The 18,130-nt window shown below is 36.9% G+C and overlaps 2 protein-coding genes across 3 annotated transcripts in view; one reads left to right on the forward strand and one right to left on the reverse strand.

The window, feature by feature from the left end:
• The window catches only part of LOC134211257 (5-formyltetrahydrofolate cyclo-ligase), a 53,325-nt gene extending 46,261 nt beyond the window's left edge, over positions 1–7,064 (reverse strand). Inside the window, exon 1 of the mRNA XM_062687971.1 lies at positions 6,929–7,064. The gene's annotated coding sequence lies outside the window, so the exon portion shown is untranslated. The remainder of the gene's footprint in view (positions 1–6,928) is intronic.
• A 57-nt stretch (positions 7,065–7,121) lies between these two features.
• Positions 7,122–18,130, forward strand: part of LOC134211256 (transient receptor potential cation channel trpm) — a 371,958-nt gene continuing 360,949 nt past the window's right edge. Inside the window, exon 1 of one of the 2 annotated variants that reach the window (XM_062687969.1) lies at positions 7,122–7,255. The gene's annotated coding sequence lies outside the window, so the exon portion shown is untranslated. The remainder of the gene's footprint in view (positions 7,256–18,130) is intronic. The other variant, XM_062687968.1, reaches the window with a different exon arrangement.

Consider the following 18,130-nt stretch of genomic DNA (forward strand, 5'->3'; position numbering starts at 1 on the left):
CGAGTCAATCGAGTCAAGCGCATGTGAGTCTAAACCCGTCCAACAACTGAAAGCGATGCTCATGATTCAGTACAATAAACGTTTCAAAGACGTCGAATTAGTGAACTCTTTTCCCATTGCCACACTTCTCGATCCACGATTTAAAGCAATGTATTTTGTGTTGAACTTAATATTCTGTTGAAAAAACACAATAATAAAGTTTAAAAAAAAACAGGTTTGTATCAAAGATACGACCGCAAATTAAACGTAGAATTACGTATAGTGCGACATTGAATGCGAGATTTGATCATCAATGTTCTCTGCATGTTCATGCCGGATGGCTTATAGCCGAAAAGTAGACAATTTACTGTTAAAGTGAAATTTCAACATTGGCTTGAATTGAATTGAATAGAAATTGAATTTGTAATAGTTAAATGCATTGAATCAATTGTTTACAATAGATGTTATTGGCTATTGGTTATTGGTTATTGGCTCGCACTTCCTGACCTCTTTTCGTGACGGTCCCAAATTTGAAATTTGGAATGACCCTAAGCGTATGACACGTCTGGCATTCATGGGTTCGCTGGATGACGTTACATATGTAATGTTTTAATGTATTTGTAATAATAAAATATATATAACAATTAATCACCGATTTAGTTATGTTTAATGAATGACTACACAAATGTATTACACGTTGTACTCGAATGATAGTATACATCAAAATCAAGCAATCCATTAACATATAGGTTAAAACTTTATTGATTAAGATCAATGAAAATAAATACTATCTATTTTTAAATATTCCTAAAAATATAAAAAATACGAATAAATCATATGAAATGAATCTGTCATTTTAGAATCGATTTTTTTTTGCTTTTGATTTAAACATGAAACGATTTTTACGGTTCCTGGGAATCGAATCGTTTTTTTTATGGAAAACGTACATTCCTACATTCCTACACTGCCGCTAACCGCAAGTCAAGCACATCTGTATATGGGCGTCCATATACAGATGTGCTCGACTTGCAGTTAAGCATATGCGGTATTTCGAAAAACTTCGTTTCAGGTGGTTCGAAACGAAATTCCGCGGAATTTCGCGGAATTTGGGCATGACGAAATCTGATTTCTTGATTTCGTTTCGTTTCGTAAAATAGCAAAAATTTCGATAGAAAAAACTAGCTTCTAACGAAATTTAACGGAATTCCGCGGAATTTCGAAACAAATTTAAATTTAAACCATACTTTATATTATCAAAAATTTTGGCTGCGCCGCTGAATAAAATCGTTGTTTTCAAAACTTTAGGTTATACATTTTTTTTCTATTAACGCTTACTACATAACCCCATTCTTAGTCGACGAATACGTATGTAGTTTTCTTCTATAAAACGTCTTCAGTGTTTCCAATATTCAAATTTATATTTTGTGATTTTTTTACTATTTGTACAATATGAATGCGGAATCGATCGTGTCATGAGACGGCAACTAGTCTGGGAGAACGCAAAGTGAAAAAAATATACCTCACGTAGCAAAAATTTGTTTAACCAGTGTACAATCGACCTTGTTAATGTTGATCACGCCAGCTAGTGTGGGAGAACGCGAAGTGGTAACACTAATGTCTGCATCGAAGAGCACACAATTATTTAGTGCAGAATCGATCATATTGTAGAAGCTTATTAAACGAAGCACATACTTATTTTGTTTTACCGAGATCTCAGCAAAATGGTCAACTTTTACCGAGATTCGCACAGCCGTGACCCAGCAAAAATTTTTTTTTGCCGAGGTTTCTGTCAAAATAGCTGGAAATCAGCAAATAATTTGCTGAAAATCAGCTAACATACAATTTTTACCGGAATATCAGTTTATTATTTTGCTGGCGCACGGCTGTGCGGATTTTTGCCGAGCTGCAGAAATAAAAACTAAGTGTGCAGTTTTCGTCTACTTGTATTTTTTTTTGTTAAATATCATTTATAACAGCCAAGATATTTAACAAAAATTGATTTTCGTACGGCCGAGTTGCCGAATAATATGCAATTAATTGTAAATATTCAGTCGCTTACCAAGGGGTTTCACATGATACTACTAACCTGATTCCTTTCCCGTAGCGCTCACGGAGATGCAGAGCATTCCTCGGTCTTTTATAACAATGAGTGATAAACTAATTTTCCTTTCTCAAACCTAAATTGACTGTAAGGACGTGAAAGGCATCGTTATTGGCCATGAATTGGAAACTCCGAAGCAAGTATACAATAAGAATAACTTTTTTGTAGCCCAAGAATATTATTTAATTGGTGAGCTGTGCATATTTGCTGTTTCTCGGCCAATCAAGATTAGAAACTACGACGTGTAGAGATAATCAAGCTAAGCTCTTCTTTGACTATTTGCACAATATGTAAGGAACATTGAAGATTTGTGGGCATTTCTGTGATTGTTTTTATAATTTTAGAAAGCTGCACAGGATTCTTCTAAGCATTCATTTTCTAATTTGGACTTAGCTCAATACTATAAAATCACGCTGACAATACAATATGAAGTATGCTTCAGCATAATTACATTATTCTTAAGTGAACTAAGGTTTAAAACGAAATTGAATCCGCATATGAAAAATCCCACAATTTTTTTTATGCTTAGGCCGATACAAATATTTAAAAACAATTATGTCTCTCCCCCCCCCCTCGGTTTTTTTTTGTCCAAAAAAAAAATATTTTGAGGGGGCAACAAAAAAAATCGGACAATTTTGAGGATATTCAAAACATTCTTTAACAAATCCGAGGAGTTTTATCGATTTTTTACATTTTAATATTTATTTTTTATTGTCCCTCCCCCTTGACCTTTTGGAGACCAGTAGGCCATAATTTGAATTAAATATTTGAAACGGCCTTACTGATATAAAATTGATCATATTCGGGAGCACACGCTCCACGATAAATTCCTTTGAAAGCAGCAGAAATTCTGGGGTAGAGTAGAGTGGGGCAAGAGTACGCACTTAGTTTTCAATCGATCATGTGGCCCTTATGAAGTAAGCTTCTGCATATCAAATCAGTGTCGATGATTCATATACTCTTCCTTTATGTTACCCAGTGGAAAAAATATTGAAATTATTGATATTCGTTTTAGTAGAACCCTTATTGTAAGACAAGTGAAAAACGCACTCTTACCCCACCGGTGGGGTAAAAGTGCGCATCGGGTGGGGTAAGAGTACGCATTTATCCAATCATGTGCTTTAAGTATATATTAACACAAATAAAAGTTAATAACATTTAATTGATGTTTAATGAGCATATATTACGAAATGTTTAAAGATTACGTAACTTTTAAAGGGGGAGGGGGTCCTAAAAATGTGCACTTTCATTCGAACAACCATTGTTTTTTATATATACAAAAAACTACAGAGGTATAAATATTTATCAGGTTTCGCGTGGCGTATACAAAGGCATTTTCCTTAAAGAAAGTCCACCAATCACGTAACGTAAAATTTGGCTATTTCATCACTCACCCCCCCCCCCCCCTATCTTACACTATTTGTATGAATCCTCTAAAAATTATATGGATCGTCACATATCTCGCAACCCCTCCCAGCTAAACGTTGCGTTATTTATGAATGTTTCTTTTGATTAAATGGAATTATCATTTAGATGAAATTGTGTTTTCGTACTATGTTTAGGTGTACAACAAGTTCTAATACAATTTCATTATTTCGCTTCAGTGCTTTGTTCGCTAAGTCCTTTCTAACACCGAATTACTTCAACTTATCCTAAAAACTTGTGATAAATTCGAATTCTGTCCCTTTTTTCTTAGTTATGGATCTTTACGCTTTGGAAGAAGTCTTATTTCGGCCGGAGATACGGGTTTGACATCATAACTTGAAGATTCACATGCGTACTCTTGCCCCACCGGTTCCTGCGTACTTTTACCCCACAGTCCCAAAAATTATTCAAGTAATGGTTTTGACATCTTGGAAAACTAACCGGATTGGTGTTCTGTACCATAAAGTACTCTATACAATAGGTTATTGAAATGGTATAATGTTCACCTGATTGAACGTATATATGGTAATGAAATACTAGTTGCGGAAATCAAATTATTTTTAGCAAAATGACCAAAAAGTTATCTAACTCCATATCTCCCTTGTTGTTTATTCAAATCGTTTGCAATTACACATGATAATAGTTGGCCAGAATACCTGTCAAACTGATGCAGTGCTGCTAGTTTATCTTTTTTTATTACTTCAAAAAATCGAAAACGTACTCTTACCCCACGCGCACTCTTGCCCCACTCTACTCTATTGCTTTATCGTCAATGGTATATGCGGTGATTTGCCACATACTGCCTCTTCTGTTATTATAACTCTGTTGGTCGCAAAACAGTTATTTGACTGTGAAATCAGAATTGCGTACATAATGAAAAACCAATTTAATTAAAATTCCGCAGGAAAAAATTAAAATTTCGTTTCGTTTCGAAAAATTTCGAATTTAATGAACCTTGATTTCGTATCGTTTCGAAGTCTCGAAAGTAAATTTCTATTTCGTTTCGTTTCGATTCGAATCAACATAGACATTTTAAATTTCGTTTCGTTTCGTTTCGTTAGGAAAAAGTGTGTTATCGCATACCCTTACTTGCAGTTAGCGGCAGTAGGGGAACTGGGGGTAGGACGCCCACGTTAAGGAAAATGCCATTTTTATCAATGAAACCCACCATTTCAGCCAGTTTTCATCAGCGCATACTGAAGAACAGCATATCTGCGACTGACTACCGATAACAGATATCTAATTGTCCATTTTATTGCACAGAAATTTGATTTTTAAAAAGCACCCGAAAAAAATGATTTTGAAACCATGCGGGGTGAGATGCGCCAGTGGATGGGTTAAAACGCGCATGTGCTTATCGTACTGATTTTCATTTTAATTGCCTACATTAAGGCAATTAACCGAATGTTTCAGCTGTTTCGGTCATACGAAATGAGCATGGGCGTAATGCCCCACACCGACCTCAGAAGTTTGAAGGCCCATAAAATCGTTTTAAAACCATTTTTGACGACGATTTCGTGTGGAACATAAAGAACACGAGTAAGCAGCATGGCTCATGGCTCAATTATTAATTTATCAATGTATAACAGCGACAGAAAGACTAAATTCCACCGAGCTAGAATTGCATCAAAACACGCAAAAATCGTTTTTCGAGTTTTTCATGTATAACTAGAGAAAAATCATGAAATATATGTATCCAATGGCAATATTTTTCATTGCTTTATCGTATAGACTATTGAAAATAATCAAAATGGGGATATTTAACCTTATTCAGGGGTGGCGCGTTTTAACCCCTATGGGCGTGCTACCCCCACTTCCTCTACACTACATTCCTCAATGCATCAAACTGCTTTAAACTTAGCGTACTACGGGCAAGACACGTCTTATACATAAAACCCCTGAAGGTAGATTTTTAATTTACCAGAAGATTGCAGAAAAATGGCAACGCATGGCAACTAAAGTCACTAGATATAAAGTCTGGCGAAGACACTGACAGATCAGCAATCTAACTGTCATTTGCGGGATCCAATCGAACCTGACGCTTCAAATGGGCTTGAAGCAATGGAGAGTATTGAGATAGTGGTGATAAATACATTGGAAAATTATTCCAAAAATATAAAAAGCTACAAAGTTCAAAGAAAAAGGTAAAGGAATTTGTTCTTGGATTTACTAGTTGAACAACATTCTATTTGATTTTCCGCGAATAAAATGTGGAAAAAGTGTTTTTGCTTTGTGAAAGCAACTTATAAAAGCTAATTATCGTGCGAGAGCTTGAACTTTTTCATGGGCTGCCAAAATTTAACAAGATTTTTTCTGATTGGAAAATCTCACGGTTTTCACTCCGCAGACTTTATATCTAGTGACTTTAATGGCAACGAATCACATGATAAGCATGGACTGATTGGGCCCAATTGACTGAATATGTTATATTGTTTATATTTTGTAAAAAAACGTATATTGTGTGGCTTGGCCCATCTTCTTGTACGGCAGCACGGCCTAATTAACGGTTTACTAATAATCTTCAGTTGCTGCCTCTTTAGTATTATACACATCACGTCATCTTCTCGCCTTTAGCCAACTAATGTGTGATTTCACTGACTGGATACAACTGTAGTAGTTTCCGTCTTTCGTATACGCTCACATGTTGTTCTTATCTCGTGGTATGTTGTCTGCTACTATCTGCACATTGTCGTTTATGTCCACCAAGTGCACAAGTATGTATTTGAGGCAACGCAACGTGTTTCTGACGTTTCACTTTACGCCACGGTTCGTAATCAATGCAACCGCTATGTAAACAACAACAAGTTTTACGCGTCGTCGTCGTCGCCGTCGTGGCCACGTGCTACGATTCGGCGTTCTGCGCCCGTATTCGTATGCAGACAGGGCTTCTGTTTTCTTTTGGTTTGGGGTCTCGTCTCGTTTGGCGTGCTCGTGCGGGGAGCCGCTGCCAACAAATTCCGGGGAATAGGGCAGACATGCGCACCGGCCCGGACCGGGAAAATTTAGCGACCCATTCAATGCCATTTCACCATGCTTGGAGCTCAACAACTAAATGGCATACGTGAGTGTGGGTGAATGCTTTTGGTTGGTTCGCCAGCGACGACTGGTCTAGTCACAGTCTGTTCGAACCGTCGATGGATGTCGGACGCGAAAATTTGACGTTTCTCGGTCAAACGGCGCTTGTTAGTGTGCTAAATGCCTGGTGTTCTACTGTGGAGAAGGCAGGGTGGTAGTGCTTAAACCTTTGAGCCCAGTGTGGAGTGAAATAAATCACTGCCGTCCTTTGTGCGTTTGGCTCCTGTGCAGGATTCCTGTAGTTAGTTCGACGTTTGAGCACTGACCTAGCTTTACAAAGCGTAGGGAAAGCCGACGAATTGTGAACAGTGAGATTGCAAAAAAGTTCAATCAGTTGAAGACACTTACCTGCGTTGGTGGTGAAGTTCTACTGCGGGTCGACGTCGTGTCGGGGGTCGGGATAGTTGCGTTTTGTGCTAAAGGGGCAGACAAAATTGTGCACTGCGGGATTTTTTCTTCGCTCGCGAGCTGGGGGAAAAGTGTTGTGTTTTGCTGCTGCTGCTGCTGCTCCACTTCCTGATACAACGCAGCCCACCTTCGGTCTGTCGATCGTTGTTTGATGTGTGTTGGTTCTGTTTAGTGCATGGTTCGAAGAAGTGTACGCTGCTCATTACTGTGAAGCAAAATAATCTAGTGAATGAAATTAGTAGGGTGGTGCACATATCAATGCGAAAGGTGTGTGTTCAAATAGTCAGAATGTTTCTTGTTCAGAATACATAGTAGTGTATTATAAGGGAAAACGAGAGTAAGAGTATTAGCTCTTATGGATTTTTCAAATGATTGAAGAAGAAAAATACCATTTATGTTTGGAATGTATCAATTCGTATTTAGTTTGTTCGAGATTTATCTGAGGGTCTGATAACTAATTTGCATTCATTTCTTTAGATTGTAACTTTTTTAGTTTGGATTAATCCTTGGTGTCTCTCGTTTGCATTTGAAATAGTAAAAGCATATTTTCTGTCTTTAAGGGCTCTACATTCCAATTGAAAACTATCCTGCTTACTTTACCGGAAGTTTGTAAGACTTCTTCTTCTTCTTATTGGAACTACATCCCCACGCTGGGACAGAGCCGCCACGCAGTTTAGTGTTCATTAAGCACTTGCACAGTTATTAACTGCGAGGTTTTTAAGCCAGGATACCATTTTTGCATTCGCATATCATGAGGCCAACAAGATGATAATTTTATGCCCAGGGAAGTCGAGACAATTTCCAATCCGAAAATTGCCTAGACCGGCACTGGGAATCGAACCCAGCCACCCTCAGCATGGTCTTGCTTTGTAGCCGCGCGTCTTACCGCACGGTTAAGGAGGGAGGGTGAGACACTTCGTTCCAAACATGCAGTGCTCCGGGTAAAACGCAATCATCTTAAAACTACACATATAGAAAAAGTTGTTGAAATTTACACGAAAGTAATGCACATAAAGGGAATGCCAAAAAGAGCGTAAATTTGAACGATATTATCACCTGAATGTATGCAATTTGTATTGCATTATGTCACTTTTTATACGAATAAGTGTCATAATGATATGTAAATTGCATACATTTAGGGCGAACTTGTTGGAAAAGATCCATGTACGCCCACAATAGTGTAATTTTCCACGTCTTAATTATTTACGCGTTGATTACTTTTCATTATTTTTTTCTGTGCATATTTTCGAAGTTGGCGGACATCATAACTCAAAAACGGTCCGATTTGAACGCTGTTTGAACTTAAGAAATCTACACAACTTTTTCTGTCACCTGGTTATGTACCGTTTTTCTTTATCTCGAAAATGGCTCTTCGGTACTAGCTTTTTCTACATTTTTGAGCGCAAAATTTTCTTCTTTCAACGTTGTCGATTTTTCATTTTAAACATATAAAAAGCTATGTGCAATGACAGGAGGTCTATCGGAGAAAAAGGGTAGAATATCGATTTTGTTCTAGCTCCAACGTTGCAGCCTCTGTGATGCCTGCCGATTAGCAGGTTGCCGTCGGCAGTGCCAAAGAAATTGTCCAATGTAGGCCAAATAATTATTTTTGTAACCGGAAAACGGTAGAATAAACAAGTATAATCCATTTTGGTCATACAATTATAGTTACCTTTCAAAAAATGATAAAAATAATATTCTTTTCAGTGCTTCCTCGAACTTCCTCGAATATTGAACTTTTCGAAAAAAAACTAAGCTTGGCAATTCAAGCGTGTGCGATAATCACATTTACGATCTCGGTAAAGAAGCAAGAAGTAATCAATCAGCGAGAACAACAATGGGTTAGGAGAACCAGATGAATGCTGTTGTCAGAGCAAAAGTAAAATCACAAAAATTTACCACGGCAAGACCTTGTATAGCCAGCGGAATTCAAAATAATTTTAAAAATTACGAGCTGATTTTTTTTAAATGGTTTATTGCACGAGAAAAACTTTCATTATCTTGAACAATCAAATAAATATATGTTCAATGCAGATAATCAAAAGACTAACCCGGTGCTCCAAATTATTTTCAAATACATATCATTTTGAATTTTTTTAAAACTATTTAGAGAATTGCATCCCATATCTCGCTGTTAATTTTTTTTTTCGTGATAGGGACACGGCAGGTATTTCCGTCCATCGTCGTAGGGGCTAAAACCAACGAAAGCAACGTACATTTGCTAGAACTCCACTATAGCAGAACGTTTCTCCTGAGCTTAAGATTTGGTACGTATGAGTTTTACAAAAAAGCGTCTCTTTTATTGGTTTTCGAGACTATGACGAACAGACAAAAATACCTGCTGTGTCCCTACTACTTTTATTTGACATTTCTCCTAGCGTATCAGATTACGGTTGTGTGAGCAGGAGCGACGATCTCGATAACTGAAGTTGGTACGGACTTGGCTTGCATGAGAGGTAAAATACCAGAAAATAATACCAAAAACACGCAAAATACTTTGGGCATAATATGCTTAAGTATCCTAATACCCAACGAATAATAATTTCTTATGCGTTTGGTATTGTAATAACTAGACCTGTGCGCCGAAGTATTTGTGAACGGCGGCGGCGTAAGGCCATTTTTACACCGGCGGCGGCGGCGTCGGCGGCGTCACGCCGTAAGCAATGTTCAGCGGCGGCGGCGGCGTGAATCGGCGTGAATGATTTTAAGTTGAGAAAAAAATCATCGATCACGCAGCAAGGCCTATCATGCTTTTTTTAATTTTAGGTTTTTGTACAATTGCTAGCTACATATAGACTGATAGGGTGAACATGCTAATAGCTATAGCTTGTATCTCCACAGCAAAAGTTTACATTACATCCTCCACAAGGATATTGCCGCATCACAGCACATAAATTCAGTGGAAAGTACTTCAGATATAAATTCATAAATTCGTTTTGAAATTCCTCAAGATATTCCTCAGAAAATTAAAAAAAGGAATTCGGTGAACTAATTTAAAATTACCCTATGAATTCCTTCAGAACTTTCTCCAAGAATTCCCTTGAAAATTTATTTGGGTAGTGCTCCGGAAATTCTTTCCAAAATTCCTTCAAAAGCTCCTTCAGGAATTTCCTTGAAAATTACTTTAGGGATTGCTTCGGAAATTCCTTTACGGAGTCATTTGGGAATTTCTTCGGAAATTCAATGGCCAACTTTTTTAGGAATTCCTTCGGAAATTCCTTTAAGAATTCTTTAGAAAATACCCATGGAAAATCCTTCATGAATTTCCATCGGAATACCTCCGGAATACATCCGGAAATCCCTTTAGGAGAAAGCCTTCGGAATTTGATTTAGTTTTTTTAATTCCTTCAAGAATTTCTTTTAGGAATTTCTAATAGAAATTCTTCCAGTAATTCTTTAAAGAATTTCTTCGGAAACTCTAAGAAGATATTTTTGGTATTCTTTCAAAATTTCGCTCTGGAGTTTATTTAGAACTTTCTCCAGAAATTCTTTCTGAATTTCCCAGCAAACCAGCAATCGTATATGAATGTACAAAAAAAATCATATATGTTCGCAGATCAAATCGCAATCATATATGGATCAAACGAAAGTCATGGAAAATTGTACAAAGGTCACATATAATGCAAACTAACGATCAAATTATAACCTATATCATTAGTTGTATAAATTGCAATTTATACTCAAAACGGAATCATATATCGCGAATAATTCAACAATTGTATATAATTCCACCTGAAGTTATAATGCAATTGAGACTTGATTATAAAGTCCTTTGTAATAATAATTTCATGTATATTGTATATTTCAACTCTGCTATTTGGAGTTTTGATTTTTAGCACGATTTTCAATACAATACTTACTTTTATTTGTCGCTTAGTGTATTAAAGAGCGTATTGATTGTTTATTTTCGAGCATTCAGTGAATAGGCAGGAACAAACAAAGTTGCCAGAATTCCACTGGTTAGAACTAAGAAGAAGTCTGATATTCAACAAAAAAACTGATGTACGATAAAATAGTCCATATAGAACTCCCTTGTTGCTAACTAGGATTAATAGCTTAGAGTGGACTCCCAACCCGATACGGAAAATCCACTTTCACTTTTTTCACTCTTTATGGCCAGATTTTTGCACTTGGAAATAAACCTGTAAACATCTAATGATTTCCACAACATTATTGTTATCGTCTGTTATTTATTATAAATCATTCCAATATTTCAGCCAAACTGTTGAAAGTCTGCTTTATATTTGCGAAATTAGAACAAAATTTTAAATCAGAAAAAAAAACTATCTGCTCCTCCCTTGATTAGCACTCCAAAATAAACTTAGTGATACCTCACCACGATAAACAAGTTTAGAATTCGAATACTTTTGTGAGTTATATGCAAACTCGTACAGAATGTAAGGCATTTTCTCATAACAGAAAAATGAAATTCAGCTACAATGTTCACTATTAGTTCTTATACCCTAAGCTTTTTTATAGGTTTTAATTTAAAACATCATGGAGTATACAAGCAATATTAAAAAATAAAATATATATGGTGCAGTGTTTTTGAAAATGATTTTTTTATGACAATTCTCATAGATTGGCAACATTGCAGTTCATAACTCAGGGATCGTTTAAATGGTAACATGAAATTGTATTTGTGTTCAGTAAAATCGCATATCTTGCTTGATGTACATTTCGACCTGAACCATCAAAATAAAGTTATATAAAGTGCAATGCGTTGTCTGTTACAGATTATATTCGTAGATCCTGTATTACCATCAAGTATAAATTATGGATTTACAGCTGCGTGAACGTGGAGGAATGGATAGCGTCCTAGAATATAAATGAGAAGGTCCGAGCATCGAAACTGGGAGACGGAGGTTAAGTTTAGAATATAGATGTATGCATTACAGCCCACAACATTTTCCATAATGATTTAATTCAGATCTGATATAAGAAATATTTTTAAGAAATATATTATTGCATATACAATAACAAGAAATTCTTTTTTGATAATATGACTGATATATAAGCATACATGCTGTTTTCCCTATTCTAGATTTCAAAGTTGTAACAGTCTTGTTATGCAACTGTATGACTGAACATATGCGATCTCTAAAGAAAAACATCATGATTGTTTATAGATTCAATTGAAATCAGAATACGTCGTATATCTCGTTGTACCATAACACTAATTTGTACGTATATGGCCTCCACTTTTGTTCACATAGAGTGAATCTATGCATTTTATACAATCAATTTATATCGGGTAAGAGTGCACTTAACAGAACTAAAAGTTTATTATGTGGACCAATTTGTTGGCTGGGTTCCCATAGGAATTCTTTCAAACATTCCTCCGGAAATTCCTTTAGCAACTTTCTCCAAATAAGAATTCATTCGAAATTATTCTTGTATGAATTTTGTATAGTTTATTGAAGGAATTTCCATAGGACCTTCTGGAGGAATTTCTAAAACAAATTACCTCCTAGAGGAATTTCCGATCCAATTCTTGAAGGAATAACCGAAAGAGATTTTGAAACGATTTTCTAACAGAATTTTTGAATGAATTTCAAAAAGGTGAACCATAGAGATGGTCGGGTTTTGCATTTTGTAAACCCGAACCCAACCGAGAGAATTCTGAAAGTAATTTACGAAGAAATGTTTAATGGATTTACCGAACAAATAGCTATTGGTATGTACACAGAAATTCCTATAGTTCTCCAGGAATTTCTTCGAAAGTCCGGACAGTAGTAAAACAAACTCAGTTTTGGCTCTAGAATCAAGACTACATGCCAAGAAAAACTCCCAAAATATCAAGATTGCAGATACACTGACCCCACAATAATGGGTCACACACTAATATGGGTCATTTCCATTTGATCAACATGCAAAATAGAGTGACTAATAATTGTTACAAAGTGACCCATATATGTGGGGTCAGTGTATATTATTCTTAAGATATTCTCAAGAATTCTCTGGGAATTTCACGAATTTGCACGAGTTCCTTCGAAAATTTCTACAGATTTCTTTTTTCATAAATATCTTAAGTAATTCCCTAGGAAAAATATTCAGGAATTAATTTGGTAAGTCATCAAGAAACTCATTCTAAAATACCTTCAAAAGCTCTGTCAGCAATCCGATCAAAAATTTCTTCAAGAAGTTCTTTAAAAACTCTCAACAAATGAAACCAGGCTTTTCTTTTAAATTCCCCCTAGAAATTGCTTCGGAACTTCTTAGGACCTTAAGAAATTTCTTAAAGAATTATTCTGGTAATTCCTTCAAAAATTCATATAAGATTCATACTGACCATTCCATAATTCCTTCAGAAATTCTTTTTTGGAATACTTTTAATAATTTCTTCTCATGTAGAAGGGTACACTTCCCCACAGTTGTAATGGCCTCAACGTGCCCTTCTTCATCCCTCGGAAAGCTCAAAAAGGATTGCGAATCTATTTTTTAGTCTGTTGGATTACATTGCTGAAAGGAGATTCTCTCTATCCCGCGGGTTTCGCGTAAGTGTCTCTTGTTACGAGTCCGCCACTTCCGTTTCTTGCCCTTCACACAGAAGTGCATTGAAAGCAGAATGGTAATTAAATTCGATTGTACTATTGGGTGGAGCCGCATGCAGATCAAGACTCAAGCCAGGGTGATGGATAACCACATATATACATACATACTTTTAAAAATTTCTACAAAATTCCTTCGGAAATTATTTTAACAATTCCACTGGAATTTTTCAAGGTATTTCATTCCCTCGGAAATTAATCTAGTAATTCCTTCGGAATTTCCAACACCAACTTCCAAAACTGTAGGACGAATTTCAAGATATCTCCGTACGAATTCCTAGAGCAATTTCCAAAGGACCTCCTAAAGGAATTACTGACATACTTAAATTTCTTAAACAATTTCTTTGGACATTCCTCGTAGAATTCTTTCATGATTTGCTCCAAAGATTCCTTCAGAAAATCCTCCAGAAATTACAACGGAGATAAATTCAGAAATTCCTCAAGGCTCTAAGAATTTTCTTTAGATATTCCTTCAGAACTTCCTCCAGGACTTCCTGGAAATTATTTCGTGAAAATCAAGAAATTTCTTTGGGAATTGTTTATCGAAATAAATCGGAACCATTTTTTTTTAAATTCTAGCAATTACAAGGAAGAGTGAAGGAAATTTTCAATTTGATGGGTCACGTGCCCAATCGTGCTCCAGCTCCAGAAGCCAAAAGATCAGTTTTGCTTTCGCATATCATGAGGCTAACACAATGATACTCCATGCCCAGCGAAGCTGAAAAAATCATACCAGACTGGGAATCAAAATCCAACATTCATTATGGTGTTGATTTGTAGCCGCGTTTGTCACACTTAATTTTTTTCCGGGATCTCAGCAATTTGTTGAACTTTTACCGAGATTTGCACAGCCGAGCCCCAGCAAACGTGTTTTTTTGCCGAGATTTCTGTCAAAATTGCTGAAAATCAGCAAATTATTTGCCGAAAACCAGCAAACAAACGTTATTTTTGCCGAGACATCAGTTTTTATTTAGCTGGGCTAACGGCTGTGTGGAATTTGCCAAGCTGTATAAGTAAAAACTGAGTATGTAAGCACTGGACCAATTAAGATATGTAGCATTCCAACCAAGATGATGCGACCAGAATGAGGATATTCCACATGAAGTGACATATGAGATTAGAAGTTAATCGCCACGCTCATTGATTTGTAGATCTGTAGCCAAGAAGTTTTTGGATGACCTAACATTTAACACGCCAAAGCGGGTTAAAGTGACAGGGATAAAAGTAAACAAATCTGCTAAAGGTATAATAGCTATTTAATTAATGCTTGATAGGTTGCCTTGGTTCGGCAGATGCAAATCTACTGCATAATGTGATTTTTGTGTTGGCCAAACATCGGCGTGAAATACGAAATTCGGCGGCGTGGAGCCAACCGGCGTATGGCGCGCCGCCGACACCTTCACCGGCGTCGGCGTACGTCAATAAGTGTCGGCGGCGGCGGCGTGGCGCGGCGGCGCACAGGTCTAGTAATAACATATCAAGTTATGCCTAAAGTATTTTGTAGATGTATTCATTTTGGTATTATTCCTTTGGAATTTTACCTCATATGCACACCAAATTCATAACTGAGTGGGGTATCAATAACACAATTAGGTATTATTGAGTTATTTTCTCCTACTCGGATAGTGAACCAAATAGACGCTGACCTACCATGAATAAGGGCAGTAGTCAGTATAGTCGGCCATCTCAGTGATTCTCAACAAATATCTATCTTCTATCTTCTTCTTCTTCTATATACATAAAAATGAATTTCTGTCTGTCTGAACCTTATAGACTCGGAAACTACTGAACCGATCGGCGTGAAAATTTGTTAGCAGGGGTTTTTGGGGCCGGGGAAGGTTCTTAAGATGATTTGATACTCCTCCGCGCTCTAGAAGGGAGGGCCCCCATAGAAATGAAACACAAAGTTCTGCATAACTTGAGAAATAATCAGAGAATAAATCAATTTTAAGCGAAACAAAGTTCGTCGAGTCTGCTAGTATAGAATAAAAAGGAGGGATAGCTAGGGAAACATTTGAAAAGGGCGTAACATCCAAAAATTATTCCTTCTGATTCTTCGTCCACATAGTATAGATATATATGGAGACAAACTATCAGAAGGAATAAATTTCGGCTGTTACGTCCTTTTCAAATGTTGGTCTGGTGGATAGGTCTTATAATTTCAAGTCATCTACTACATTCATTATATGTTTGTTTTTGACAAAATTTTCACCTTAAATCCGGAGCACAACAAAGGATATGGTTCATTTGAATTGAAAAAAAAATACGTCGACTTCTCTGTTACATGCAACTTGTTGCGAGCGTGATGGTTATTACAAAATTCCGATACGTACTACTTTTTTATCCTTTTTTCGTATACAAAGTTGTACCGAAGGTCTATTATTTAATTCGCCGAAGTTTTTAAAGAAGGTTCAGGCCTGGTAGCGAATCACTTTTCAGTGACTTGGTCACTATTTTGAGTCTAGCCACTAAAAGTCACTATTTGCATCCAAAAGTCACTATTTTTCGGAAAATGGTCACTTAACTCACTAATTTTGCATTGTTTATTGTAAAAAAGTTCAAAATAAAAATCATTTGTACCTATACTGTTATTATTATCAATCAAATCAAATGTAACTAACAGGTTTACGAAAGTGTGTTGTGAAAATCGTAAGGTTATTTCCGATTCATGTCAATTGTGATTTTCTTCTTCACGAATGGAATTTGTTAAAATACAAAGTGCTGACTCCGGCGACTAAAATAGTGAACAGCTTTAGTTCCATCACATGAGAACGCTGATGTTGAGCGGTGCATTTGAATGTCAGGGTAAATAATAAGCGATAAGGGCGTCGATGAAAGAAAGTACATTAAAATCATTTATAATTGTTAAATCCGCCTTGCGATCCTTCGGGATAAAACCCTAAAAAAATTGTAAAGCAATTCATATCAAAAATACTTCTGGCACAAGCCAGGTTAGACATCATTTTGATCGTGCGTAAAAAACAGGCTTTGCAACAATGAGTTGCGGATCAAGTGCAGGAGGTCGTGGAGGAAAAAAATGCTTGATTATTGACTAGTTCACAAAAAAATCAGAGGCGTTGTGTACAAGAAACGACCGAAAGGTAGACGTTGGACAACGTAAGATCAGCATCAGCAGTTCTCAAGTGGAATGGTGGAATGGAACTTTCTCGCAACATTCAGACTATCAGTTGCATATGTTTCACTTCGATGGCGTCTGTGGCGGTCGTGGCAGCAGCATCTAAAGTACCTCGACTGGCAATCAGTGGAAGCAGCTCTCAAGCCACAATTTTCTTGGAAACTCAATCTAGTTGTTGCTGTTACTGATTAAAAAGACGCATTTCGGAAATTAATCGCTTCTTCTTAGGACTAACATTATATGCAAAGGCACAATGCATGATAATGGCAGAAAGTTACCGTCCGTAGCAGCATCACAAGCGCGCGTTGGTGGGAGACGCTGCAAAAATTATTTCGCATGAATGGCATCAGTACTGCCCAGGGGACTGAAGAGAAGGCTAATACGCCTACCCACCATTCATTCAATATGGCGCACAATGTTTTTGTTTTAATTTCGTTTGATTCATGATAACAAAACATCGGAAGTATCGACGAGCTATTTTTCGAAATAAAGAAGCCATACAACCACAAAAGGCCCGATGTACCTCAACCAACTGCAAGTTTTCGCCACAAGAAATAAAAGGCCAATAATGAGCACTAACTGCGTACGAACCAATCACCCAAAATGAGCGCTGAATTCGGGTATACTACCCAGAAACTGGGTACCAAAAACAGAAGTACCAAAAGCGATGTTGGGTAGAGTGCCATTGTACCGCGGATGACAGGCGTTTCACCCTCCTGGTACTGCCGTAATCTGAAAAAATGACGTATGCGCCATTTTACAACATGCATGTTTTTCATTTTTCTGGTAAACAGTTCGATGAATACTACTCGTTAACACCATTTTTGGAAAATGGTTATTACGTACTTTTTTCAGATTACGGCAGAGTAGCAGTCAATTGAAACTTTCTCTCAAGATTTTGATTTGATGTTGCTGCTATTAGTAACTGGTAAGGCGCAATATGGAAAATAATTCGGCTCTGTACCACAATTAAAGCCTGTCCACGTTAAATTTCGGACACCCATCTTCCAAGGCGATTTTTTAAAATTTTCAAAAACCACTAAGAAGATCAATTTACACACAGCTGAATCTCTCCACTTTATGTGATACATTCAGCATGTTTTCATGGTTGTTAAAATTGATAAAATGGCTAAACATTATTTGGATATTACCTTAGTGTCCAAAATTTAACGTGGACAGGCTTTATATAGAAGCGAAGATTGAACCGAGACGAATTTTCTCCGAAGTGGTTACAAAAAATCGCATTTTTTCGACCACGAGCCATTTCGTTCCCATCATTTGAACCATCGGTTGCTTGTTCCGCTTCGATGGCGTCTGTGGCGGCCTTGGCAGCAGCGCGGTGGAGTACATTTCTGAATGTGAATGAATGTTTGCAGCCTCTCGCCCTGACGCGCGCTCGTGACACTGCTACCGATGGAAACTTTCTGCCATCAACAAGCGATTATAATTTGCACT

Source organism: Armigeres subalbatus, chromosome 2 (genome assembly GCF_024139115.2).
Source record: "Armigeres subalbatus isolate Guangzhou_Male chromosome 2, GZ_Asu_2, whole genome shotgun sequence".
In the NCBI taxonomy this organism is placed as follows: domain Eukaryota; kingdom Metazoa; phylum Arthropoda; class Insecta; order Diptera; family Culicidae; genus Armigeres; species Armigeres subalbatus.